The sequence below is a fragment of the Xenopus laevis genome, chromosome 4L (assembly GCF_017654675.1).
Source record: "Xenopus laevis strain J_2021 chromosome 4L, Xenopus_laevis_v10.1, whole genome shotgun sequence".
In the NCBI taxonomy this organism is placed as follows: domain Eukaryota; kingdom Metazoa; phylum Chordata; class Amphibia; order Anura; family Pipidae; genus Xenopus; species Xenopus laevis.
The window spans coordinates 22,860,090-22,872,585 of record NC_054377.1 but is presented as its reverse complement, the minus strand read 5'-3'; the positions used below and the strand labels follow the sequence as shown (position 1 = coordinate 22,872,585).

General features: G+C 40.1%; 1 protein-coding gene across 6 annotated transcripts in view; it reads left to right on the top strand.

The window, feature by feature from the left end:
- LOC108713861 (tetraspanin-4) overlaps positions 1–12,496 on the top strand; it is a 374,746-nt gene that overhangs the window by 39,190 nt on the left and 323,060 nt on the right. Inside the window, exon 1 of one of the 6 annotated variants that reach the window (XM_041589970.1) lies at positions 6,838–6,932. The exons of the other annotated variants lie outside the window; for them this stretch is intronic. The gene's annotated coding sequence lies outside the window, so the exon portion shown is untranslated. Of the gene's footprint in view, positions 1–6,837; positions 6,933–12,496 lie in introns of those variants that run through there. 6 annotated transcript variants of the gene reach the window in all.

Sequence of the window (12,496 nt, the reverse complement as noted above, 5' to 3'; positions counted from 1 at the left end):
TGTGAATAATAAAAAATCCCCAAATAACACTATGGGGCACATTTACTAAGGGTCGAATTTCAAAGTGAAAAAACTTTGAAATTCGACCAACGAATTGCAGTAGTACGATATTTGATGTCAAAGGTTTTTTTAATCGAATATGGCCATATGCGATCAAAGTAAAATCGTTCAATCAATCGATTAAATCCGTCGATTCGAACGATTTAATCGATCGATTTTCAGAAAAAAAACTTCGACATCTAAAAACTTAGGTTCTAGGAGGTCCCCATAGGCTAACATAAAAATTTGGCAGGTTTAAGGTGGCAAATTGTTGAAATCAAAGTTTTTTAAAGAGACAGTACTTTGATTTTCGAATGGTCGAATATTCAAAGTTTTTCCAATTCAAATCGATGTCGAATTTGGCCTATTCGATGGTCGAAGTACCCATAAATTACTTTGAAATTCGAAGTTTTTGAATTCGAAAATTCACTTCAACCCTTAGTAAATGTGCCCCTATGTAAATTAAGCTGCTTGTTTTGGAAATGGTTCTTTTTTTAGCAGAGAGTGTGTAAACATTTATGGGGGTGAATATTACTACTTATCTGCCGACTCTGAATCATTTATAAACAAAGTTGTTCTCAATATTGCTGGTTGTATAGAAAGGTGTGGGGTGGATGCATTGCTAGTTGTCAGTGTATGGTTGCTTCTAAATTACATTTTAAATGCATGGGACATGATTTGTTATTTTGAGTTTTCCTCTGCTATTTGCAATGAATATCTCAATTTCATCTCCCAGCCAGCATAAATTATATTAATGACATTATGCAGTTAGTGCAATATATTTTGCAAGGGTGTAAATAAAACCTGACCTGGTGCAAAACAACATAGTATTTTTAGGTTTTATTCAGTTTTAGGGTGTAAAGAAAAGAGAAAGGAAGGCTAGGGGAAATGTGATAAACGAGGGGCCAGGGAAAGCCTCAGGAAGACAACCGACCAACGCACTACATTGTGAGTTATGAGTGTGTGAATGGCAGTAATCTCACAGATCTCACAGAATTAGCTGAGGTAGCTACAAATATATTCTGTAGTGAAGAGAATGTCAAACCTGTTGTATTTAGCAACATTTCTTTCCCTTAAATCACACCGAACAGCCCTGGATTTATGCAGAACCTGCACTGCACAACATTTAAATGGTTATTTTATTATTTCTCTGTTTCAACAAAAAAAACAAAACCTTAAAGGGGTGGTAACTTTTTTGTATGTTTTAGAATGGCCGATTCTAAGGAACCTTTCATCTGGTCTTCATTATTTATTTTGTATAGTTTTTTTAATTATTTGCCTTCTTCCTCTGACTATTTCCAGCTTTCAAACGTGGGTCACTGACCTCAACTTAAAAGCAAATGCTCTGTAAGGCGATGTCGCCAAATGAGCGGATCTTTGAGTCTATCGCCACCTTAAGTTTGTACCAAGTACAAGGTACTGTTTTATTATTACAGAGAAAAAGAAAATAATTTAAAAAAAATTGGATTATTTGTAAAAAATAGATTCTATGGGGCAAATTTACTAAAGGGCGAAGTGTGATGTCATTTTGCCGCTTTGGCGATTTACTAACGGGTGCTGGCGTAAATTCGCTAGCGAAGTAGACATACTCTAGCGCTACTTCGCACCCTAACGCCAGGCGAAGTTGCTCTCTGGCGAAGGAACGTAACTACGCTAATTCACTAACTTGCGGATTTTACTGAACGTTACCTCTTGCGCCAGACTTGACTTTGCCAGCTCAGACCAGGCGAAATGCAATAAAGTAGATAGGAATTTCTTCTAAGTCCCAAAAAATGCTGGCGTTTTTTACTTTTAACTGGGTGATAGGCTGAAAAAGATTCGGGCAGGATTTGGACTTTTCCAGCAGGATCCAAATCCAAATTTACTTGTGCAAATTAGAGGCAGGGAGGGAAAATCATGTGACTTTTTGTCACAAAACAAGGAAGTAAAAATGTTTTACCACCCCTCGTTGACATATGCAAATTAGGAATCGGTTTGGTATTCAGCCAAATCTTTCACAAAGGATTTGGGGGTTTGGCCAAATCCAAAATAGTGTATGCGAGTCATATTCTTTCTTTTATTATTTGTGTTTTTTGAGTTCTTTAGCCTGTTTATTCAGCAGCTCTCCAGTTTGCAATTTCAGCAATATGATTGCTAGGTTCCAAATTACCCTAGCAACCATGCCTTGATTTGACTAAGAGACTGGAATATGAATAGGAGAGGCCTGAATAGAAAGATGAGTAATTAAAAGTAGCAATAACAATACATTTGTAGCATTACAGAGCATTTGTTTTTAGATGGGGTCAGTGATCCCATTTGAAAGCTGGAAAGGGTCAGAAGAAGGCGGCAAATAATTAAAAAATTTAAAAGAAAATATATACTCAAGATCTATTGAAAAGTTGCTTGAATTAGCAACTCTGTAACATACCAAAAGTTAAACTTAAAGGTGAACCACCCCTTTAGCAACTGTAAACTGAAATTCATAGGACTAAGTATGTTAAGCTTTCTAGAATTCTGTGCGATTGAACTTTAATAACTTGACACAACTGTAACTGTTGTAGAATACTACGTTATATTTCTGGTTTTGCATGCTCTACTTACAATTTTATCATACCTCCCAACCTTCCCAAATGAAAAATCAACCGATATTAGGTCACTCCTAATATATCCTGGATACACTAAATTATGCCAACCACACAAGGATTCAGAAACACCTGCTCCCCTTCTTCTACTACAAACCGGGTCACCGATTCATGATGTAGAACTGAGCAGAGAATTCCACGGCTGATGTATTATTAAACTGAAGAAGACAGCGCTGAGTTAATAAACTGTTAATGCAAACCTTCTGTATAATTGGTGTAATAAATCATTATGCTGCTATCTGTAACAAGGGCTGATAGGGAATAATTTTACTTCTGGAGAGAAAATTTAGGCACTGGCGACAGTATTGGTCAATAAAGGGTCATACCGACCTGCCAGTTTTTAGGTTCAGGTGTACATAAGCTGGTCTGGTGCGGGTGCCCCGATTAGCCCCTCTGTTGAACTATTCTGCTGCTGTATTTATACACTAGTATATACTGTGACTGATTAATGCCCCGGGTACCATAGGCTATAATTATTAGGGATGCACCGAATCCACTATTTTGGATTCGGCCGAACGCCCAAATCCATTGCGAAAGATTTGTCCGAATCCTAATCTGCATATTTTAAATTAGGGGCAGGAATGGGAATTTTACTTTCTTGTTTTGTGACAAAAAGTCCTGCAATTTCCCTCCCCGCCCCTAATTTGCATATGCAAATTCGGATTTGGTTAGGCCGGGCAGAAGGATTTGGCCGAATCCGAATCTGCTGAAAAAGGCTGAATCCCGAACTGAATCCTGGATTCAGTGCATCCCTAATAATTATAGAGGAAGGCACTGCACCTCTCATCTAATGTGAACAGTTAACCTATCCATAATCAAATTTAGAATGGGGTGGTGATCTGTTGGATATATATATTTTTTTTTTAAGGTAAGTTTTATTTCCTTTTTTTAACACATATCAATCATACATAAAATGGATAAGTAAATACGCAGACTGATACAAGGTCGAAAAAGTGGATATAAGGCACAAGCTGTCACCAAGCATAATACAATAAAGTTACTAAAAAGGTAGAGATGGACACTCCCAAACACAGTTGTACGTTACATCTTAAGGGCTAGGTTAGGACCCTCGAGAGTATTGAGGCGAACTAAACCTCCACAGACTGGGAATGGGTGAACTCAACTGAAACTCACTACAGGGGTCAATGTCATTCCATGAGCCCCAAATTTTATCGAATTTCATTGGTGCTCCCCTAGCTTCGGAGGAGTTTATAAAGCGGTACTACAATATTAACGAGTTGAATCCAAGCTCTTAGAGAGGGTGGGAGGTTACCCATCCAGTGGAGGGCTACAGTTTTTTTTTTTTTGCATAAAAAATTAGGATGCGGAAACAAATTGAGCATATTTGGCTGGAAATATCTCTTCTAAGACCCCCAGAAGGCCAATATTAGGAGTAATTACCCTCGGGAAGTCAAGGTTATCTGCTCGATAGTTTACGACTTGTGTCCAAAAGCTCAAAATGTATTGGCATTCCCACATTAGGTGGAAGAAATCCGCGGCCAGTTGATGACGAATCGAAAGGGATTCGGCCCGCTTACACTTGTTGGTGCAAGTGTAAGCGCATTAAAATGGACACAAGTTTGTGTGTTGACACTATTCATGAAAGGTATTTGCGTCCATACATTCTTCTTGCATGTTCGTATAGTTGCACTGAATGCCAATTATTCTGTCCTGACTCGTGCTAGATCGATCAAACGATGGGGATCCCTGGAGTGACTGCCACCCTGGACATGGCAGTAATTCTATTCACTGTTACCGAAGTTTACCACATTGTGTCAGCAGGTGCCAAACACTTGCATCCAGCAAAATAAGGGCTAGTGCCGGTTTTAACACTCCAGAAGTGACATAATCCCCACACAAAGTGTTTGCTGCAAATTGCACGCGCTTTTCAAAAACTGCTGATCGCCTCCATTTTGACACTGTGTATGTCTGTGCGTCAGACATAGATGTAGAGGGTAGCAAATTTACTGGAATTCTGGGGAAAATACTGCACTGTGGGGAAAAAAACTGTGATTTGCAGTCAGCATCCATCAGCCTGGATTTACTCTAAAAATACATGATCACTATTGGGCTTGACTCAAGGTTTTAAGTTTGTAGATTAATTTACATTCTCTTGTCAAGAGTACATTATCCAGATGCCTTGCTTTTATAAAGGGACTCCTTCTCAATATCAAAGTAACGTATTTTTGTGGTATGAGAATCTCTTATGTGTTATGTTTGCGCTTCTGTGGGTTTCCCTTGGGTGCCGTGGTTTTTATTACACACTCCAAAAACATACAGGCAGTTTAACTGGCTCCTGATGAAACTGACCATAATGTGTGTGTGAATGTGAATAGGCACCTTAGATCGGAAGCTCCATCGGGGCCGGGACAGATGTGAATGATATAAAAAGTGCTTCAGACTATGTCGGTGGTCTATAAATAAAGGCTTATAATAATATGTCTCCAATTAATATCCTGTCTTGGAGTGTCTAAAGTACCATGTACAACCTCTATATATAAGAAAGGTAGTGTCAGAATGGCCCATCGGGATACCAGGAAAACTCCCAGTGGGCCCAGGTGTCAGTGGGCCCTCCTGCTTTTCCAACCATTTGGCCTATTTCATGGCCATTGCCTATTTCTGTGAGAATAAAGAGGCTAAATAGATGGAATAATAGGTTATAGTATGTAAAGAAAAGAGAATATGAGAATAGAGGTTGAGTGAGGAGTGGAAGAATAATACTTAGAGTGCACCCCTAGTCTAAAGGTTTTTGGGTGGGCCCCTGGTCTAAGGGTTTTTGGTGGGCCCCTGGTGTCCCAGTCCAACACTGAAGAAAGGGGAGTGATTTTGATTTTTTAAGGGGTAGAGATAATTTCCTATGCAGCTTCCAGAAGTGTTGCATAAATGTCAACTCTCCCACGGTCACATGGACCACCGTGGTACCAGAAAAAATCCTGGTGGGTCCCTTCCACCAGTATGAAGGTGGCAGACCCTAGAGGTCTGGTTCACAAGGGGATCCAGGTAAACCAGTCCGTTGCTGAATGCTTTCATATTTTTTGTGAGTCACCAGTGGGGGGTGGAGGGTAGTGCCAGGCCTGTGGAACCCTAGCAAGCACCTACCCCAGCAGGACCCCCACTCTTCACTGTGCGCCCAGAGATTCAGATTGGCCAATACTAGGGGAAGGCAGGTATGTGCTCCTAGGCATATGCCTATCCCTTAGTTTTGGGCATGATGGAGGCAGTGATCTAGGGAGGATCATGTGTTGTCTGGGAAGAAAAGGGGGTGTGAACAGAGGGTCAGGAATGCTGACTTGTTTTTAGAATTGCAGTAAATTAGGCTGAAGTGCTTTTCTGTTGGATTGTTAATCCTTGTATTTACTGTTTAACAATCACTGGTACCCAATGTCAAAACACAGGTGAACACCCTCTGCATATAAAGGTTCTGAATTTAACCCATGATTTACACATACAGTAGCTGGACCAGTGGGGACTTGGGATCCCCTTGTTAGCATAACTAATATTTGCTGGACAATCTCAATTCATTGACTCTAAGGGTAGGACACATGCGACGTGTCGGATGTTCTAAAGAAACAGGAAGTGAAGGAGAAATCGCAGATGAGAACTACATTTATCCGACTGTCGGGGCTGCGGTTTCATCCGACGTGTCGGCTCCTCTCGCTTTGTGAAGTCCTACCCTAAAAATGAGCAAGGTCTAGGTGAAGATAGGAAGGATTGAGGACAGATTTGGAAATGCTGGGGGCATAACGGGGTGTAGCCTACTTTGTCCCCTATCTGTAAATTAAAATGTTGGGACGTGAATGCCTTTCCTGCACAATTGAATTTTATCTTTCATATTGTTTGTCACATCTGATGAGTAATGTTCCAAGAGGTAATGAAACTGTCATCTGGTGGTCAGGACTGTTAAAAAGGTACATCTGTGAAACACATTATTTCAGCTTGGGCATTGCATTATATGGGCTGGGTCTTTATGCATGTGTGTAAGCTTGTGGAAGAAATTACTTTTCCCATTCTTTTTATTGCCATCAGAGGACACTATGTCATGTGCTTAAAAGCACAAGACAATTAGTCAGAGGTCTGTTAGAAGTTCTTATTTTGGCTCCGCACTTGACCCCTTCCGCCTGCTGCTCTGTCATTAAGAAGGGTGATGATTTGACTGTTTCTTCCGTCTCCTCTCCTGAAATGCTCTCACTTTCCATGTCCCTAAACCCTCCATTGCTCTCCGGACCAGTGAGACGCATCCACGGATCAGTGTGTCTATTCTGCAGTAGAAAGGTAAGGGGAAATTAACATCATGTGTTTGTAGGATTCAGGAGGGGAAATATTATGATTATATTGCCCAGGAAACTTTGATCTACATTTGTCGCTCTCTGCAGAATGAAAAGTGATTAAACAAGCGTTTTCCTAATTGCTGGCAGGAATGTAACGCAAATCCAATCAATTATCTCTTGGAGTGGCATTGGGTTTTGCAAAATATTATTTCTTAAGTTAAAGATAAATATTAAAGGATTTCCCCTCTCTCTCTCTCTCTTTGGCCTGAAATGAAAAGCAGCTCGGATATTTTACTTTGCCTCCAGTTCTGTTGAAAGTGACAGATACAGAATATGGAGAGATGCCAATGTGAGCAGGATTGCACCCAGTCTTAGAAATTATAAATAGAGCCTAGTTCAGGGGTCACACCTGGAATAGTGACATGGGACAGAATTAGCGGTTAGTGAAAAGCCACAACCCTTCGAGCAGCATTTTTTTAATGTTGATTTTTTGGAGTAATCCCATGGCAGAAAATGACCTGGTTAAAAACTGTTGGGGTTTTTACAATCCTTATGTTATTGAATGCAGCCAGTAATCTTGATTAGACTAGAATTTGAATTCTTGTATATGGGCAAGCGTTTAAATGGTAAATGAAGCCCCACAAAAACATTTACCTAGACGTGTACTTACTATATGCCTTGCCACACGGGTGCAGTGCTCCATGGTAGGGCCCTGTAGAATATAATGCGGGCTCATGACATCTCCAACACTTGCCCCCGTGGATTTGGTAAATGAACATCCATATTGTTGCACTTCTTAATGGAAAATTAAAACAATACCTATAATACAAGTATGGCATTCGTTATCCGGAAAGCTCCATATTACGGAAATTATCTTTGTACTAAAACTGTGCCATTGTTTTGCCCTATACTTGGGGAGAATAATGGTTATTAATCTGTCCTACTGATTTGGCAGTTAATTTTGGTCTGTTTATGGCCTACTCAAGTCTGCCTAGGATTATTGTCACTACAGGTATGGATCCATTATCCGGAAAACCAGTTATCCAGAAAGCTCAAAATATGGATAGAGTGTCTCCCTTTGATTCCATTTTATCCAAATAATTCAGATTTCTAAAAATGATTTCCTCTTTCACTGTAATAATAGAACAGTACCTTGTACTTGATCCCAACTAAGACATAATTAATAAAACTAGCCTTTTGGTTTCATTTAATGTTTACATCATTTTTTAGTAGACTTAAGGTATGAAAATCCAAATTCCAGAAAGATCCGTTATCTGGAAAACCCCAGGTCCTGAGAATTCTGGATAATAGGTCCCATACCTGTACAGTATTCATTTTTCTAAGGATTAGTTTTCCTGTACATATGTTATAGAATGCCCTTTTTATAGCACATTGCAATTGGATTTCCTAATTTATTAATTCTTTTTTTATATTTTTTGCGTTATTTGCCTTCCACTTATCTGCCTCCTTCCAGCTTTCAAAAGGAGGCCATAACCAAATAACTATTGCCCTGTTTGGCTACAATTTTATAGTTATATTTTATTACTTGTCTTTCTATGAAAGCCCTCTACAAATCATATTCCCATCTCCAGTTCAAACCACTGCCTGATTGTCAGGGTGCAGGCACTATCTGTATGATCTCCCCATGCTAGCGTGGGTTTCCCCTGGGTTCCACCTACACTTATACACTTATACAAACATACAGGCAGATTATTTGTCTTCTGGTAGGATTAACCATAATCTGGTCAATGATAATGTGTGTGGGGGGTAATGCTGAGATAATAAAGTTGTGAATCAGGTTTCAAGTCGAGGGCGCTGTTTGGAGACAGACACTAACCTCCCTTGTATTATATTTGCTTTTCCTTGGAATCCATTGGAAATAGTTCAATCATCTGGTTTACAGTGCTAAAATGGAACTGCCTTGTATTGTTAGAGATGAATGTCAGTACATTTTGCCTGTTGCTTATTTACAGTAAGAATAGCATGCTTATTGTATAGAATGGCTGTGAAAAATGTGCATTTTTATGAAATCATGTATTGCTTTGTCGGAACTGGCATATATTTGTTAGATACAATATAAAGGAAATGTAACAGAGGCTTTCTTATCCCCCTTGGGGCATTGGCTGGCTGTCTGGATATGAAGACCACCAGTTTAGTACATCCTCGGTCTAATCAGCATTTTTATATTGTGTCTCCAGCTTTATGCACACAAGGCAGCTGTTTTTCATGGACTAGATCAGCAATAAAATTGAATAATACAGCACAATGCAAAAGGGAATGCTATCAATGCATAGACTTTGTTACATGCCATCACTGGTGCTTTAAAATATCCATTCAGCCTGTGTTCTTATAACAAACACAATAAAGTAAGTATCCATTCTTTAATTGGTATTTAATGGAAGGTTTGCTCATTTGAACTTTCATAGTAGGAGACAAAGCTGGCCATACATGTAGAGATCCACTCGTCTCTCCCCGATATGCCCACCTTGAGGTGGGTGATATGGGGCTCATCCGATCATGGGCCCTAGGGCCATACGAGGTGTTGATCAAGGGCGGCATCAACAAACCAATGCGGTCCTCGATCAGATGGGATTTTTAACCCTGCCAGATCAACATATGGCAGACTTTTGGCCAGATATCGATCGGGGAAGCATATCGCAGGGCCCCATACACTGGGTAATAAGCTGCCAATTTAATCTGTCTGCAGCTTATATCTGCCCGTGTATGAGGCCCTTAAAGGAGAACAAAACCCCTATACTAATGAAAACCCCTACCCTCCATAGTCCCCCCCTCCCTGTTCACCCACATACAGGTGTTAATACCTGTAAATTGCCAGTGGCAAACTACCGGGGGAGCAAGAGGTGCAATTGCACCAGGGCCCGCTCCCCCTGGGGGCCCGCTGGATGTCTAGCGCATCTAGGGGGGGGGCTGGGTGCACATTCTGCGCCCCGGGCCTGGAGACTGTTAGTTACGTTACTGTAAATGCCCCTACATCTTTGATTATGATGCAGAGTCAGCGAGTGAGCTCACGGGCGCCATCTTGACTGCTTCGGGAATCTTCGGGTCCCTTCGACAATTACCGTAGCTGTCGGCGCATGTGCAGTTGTTTGGGACTGAAAATCTACACAACTGCGCATGCACCGATATGCTGCTTTCTTACTGAAGACTTCCGAAGCTGTGAAGATGTTGCCTGTGAGCGTAACAGGAAGAAGCGTGGAACCAAAAGACAGAACTCTGTCTTTTAATTGGCTCATGTGACCGAACATGTTTGGTTTGTTTGTGTGGATTGTGAATCGTATGATCCCAGGGGGCGGCCCTTATTTTTTAAAATGGCAATTTTCTATTTATGATTACCCAATGGCACATACTACTAAAAAAGGTATATTGTTATGAAAATGGTTTATTTACATGAAGCACAGTTTTACATATGAGCTGTTTTATGCATTATATTTTTATAGAGACCTACATTCTTTGGGGGGTATAGTTTTCCTTTAAGGAGCTTGTGGAAAATTGTTTTAGTACTCTCACATTAGGTTTGAGATATCTGGCAAACAAGTGGTTAATGACGCCGGGCCCTCTTGCTGTAATGCAGGAAATGAAAAAGACCTCTGTTTCGATAGCAATGGGATAGCAGTGACTTCTTGCTCTCTGACAGTTTATTAAAATCTGGGCCGTGCTCATGATTTTGATCTTGTGATGTGCTGGGAAACAAATATACAACTTGTGCTTTTCCCTTTATTCATCCCTTATTATGCATTTCTTTTTATTTCCACCGTACAAAACGACCAAGGTTGAGTGGGCGCTGCAAAACCTTTAATGCCATAACTCCACAAATTTTCTTTTCTTGCAAGGATAATGTGCTGCCGCTTCCATGGATTGCAGAAGACTTTATTATTACAAGGCAGACAAACAACGGGCATGACATTACTTTTGATGCATGCCCTCAGCACTTAAACATGAAACATTACCAAACATAAATTATAAAATATAATGAGTCACCTCAAGCTGTGTATTTCCACCGTAAAAAAAAATAAATTCATGCGGTATTCAAAATATCAAAATATGAGTTTAGATCTTAATAAATAAAAACTCACCCACATTCTATTCATTCCTACAGGATTTTTAGAATTGTATTTATCAATGGGTGAAAGTTAGAACTTACTCATTTAGTAACTTTAGCTTATTCAACGTACTTTTTTGTTATCCACATGGTTTTAAGTTCTCGAACAAAGCAATAATTCTACCATGCCTTCTGGCTCACATTCTAGCTATCTTTCTAACAGAGTTCAGCCCACAGTGCTCCGAGATCTTATCTATAACCCAGTGTTTCCATAATAAAGTTTGAGCCCTAAAAGGGGAATTTCACCTTAAAGAGAACTTATTGTATTTTGTAGACAGAGTTATTCTGTGAACTAGCAACTGTCTTCATTTTTGTGTTTGTGTGGATTTTGAAAGATTTAGCTTTTTGTTTTTTAGGTTTTACATTTCAGCAGCTAAATGGTTGCTGGGGTTTAGCTTACCCAAGCAACCAGGCAGTGGTTTGGATGACAGACTGTTAAAGAAGCAATAAAAAGTAACAATAATGTAAAAAGTGTAGCCTCAAAGATTAACAAATGTTTGAGGGAAGGGGTCGGCAACCCCATAGCATTGTTGCAAGCTGGCAAGAGTCAAAAGGAGAAGGCAGATATTTCCGAAAAACAATAATAAAATGAATACCAGCTGAAAAGTTGAATAGGCCAGGATTTCTATAACACATTAAACTTTCATTTAAAAGTGTAACAGAATAGATTGATTGAGGGAAGATAACTCAGTAAGTCCAGCAATTTATATGTCATTTTATGAACAATGGATTAGGGCTCTTATACACGGCCTTTTGTGCTTGCGCTCCCCTACGTTGCGCTTTCTTCCGTTCAGCCGCAGAGGAGCGCAGGAGTAGAAACAGTCAATTATTTTGAAGGGGGCTGTACTCACACAGACGCATGTAAGCGCCAAACGCAGGTTGGGACGCAGCATGTTGCATTTCAACTCCGTTCGGCGCAGGCAAAAACGGCCGTGTGTAAGAGCCCTTAGAGTGTCTCCAGAGCTCAGCAGTAATGTGATGGCATAGATAATAAAGTCCCATAGAGATCAGAGCAGGTTCAAAAGCCTCTCTTTCTTAAAAGGACTTTGGGCTAGATGGTGGTATCTGCTTCCATCCATATGTAAGAGGTCGGGCAAGCATAAATATTCTAATCAGGCCTGGAAAGCTCTGATATTCTAATTCATGCCACATGTGTTCATTTGGGTTGCGGTCAGTGTTAAATCCCTGGTTTATACTGAGGGGAAAAGTACAAGGAATATTGTTTGTAGCTAATGTACCTTCTCAAATATTTTACGTACTAAAAACTGTCCCCCAAACCACTGCATTTCCACCCAATTCATTGCCCCCTTCCCTACTTTTTTTTTTACTTCTTTTCAGTCTCTCTCTTTTGTAATGCTCACAATTTAAAAAAAGATCTTATGCTGCAGGGTGACTTTTCTGTAGGATCTTACAGGGATGCTGGCACTGTAATACCTCATTAGAACTTA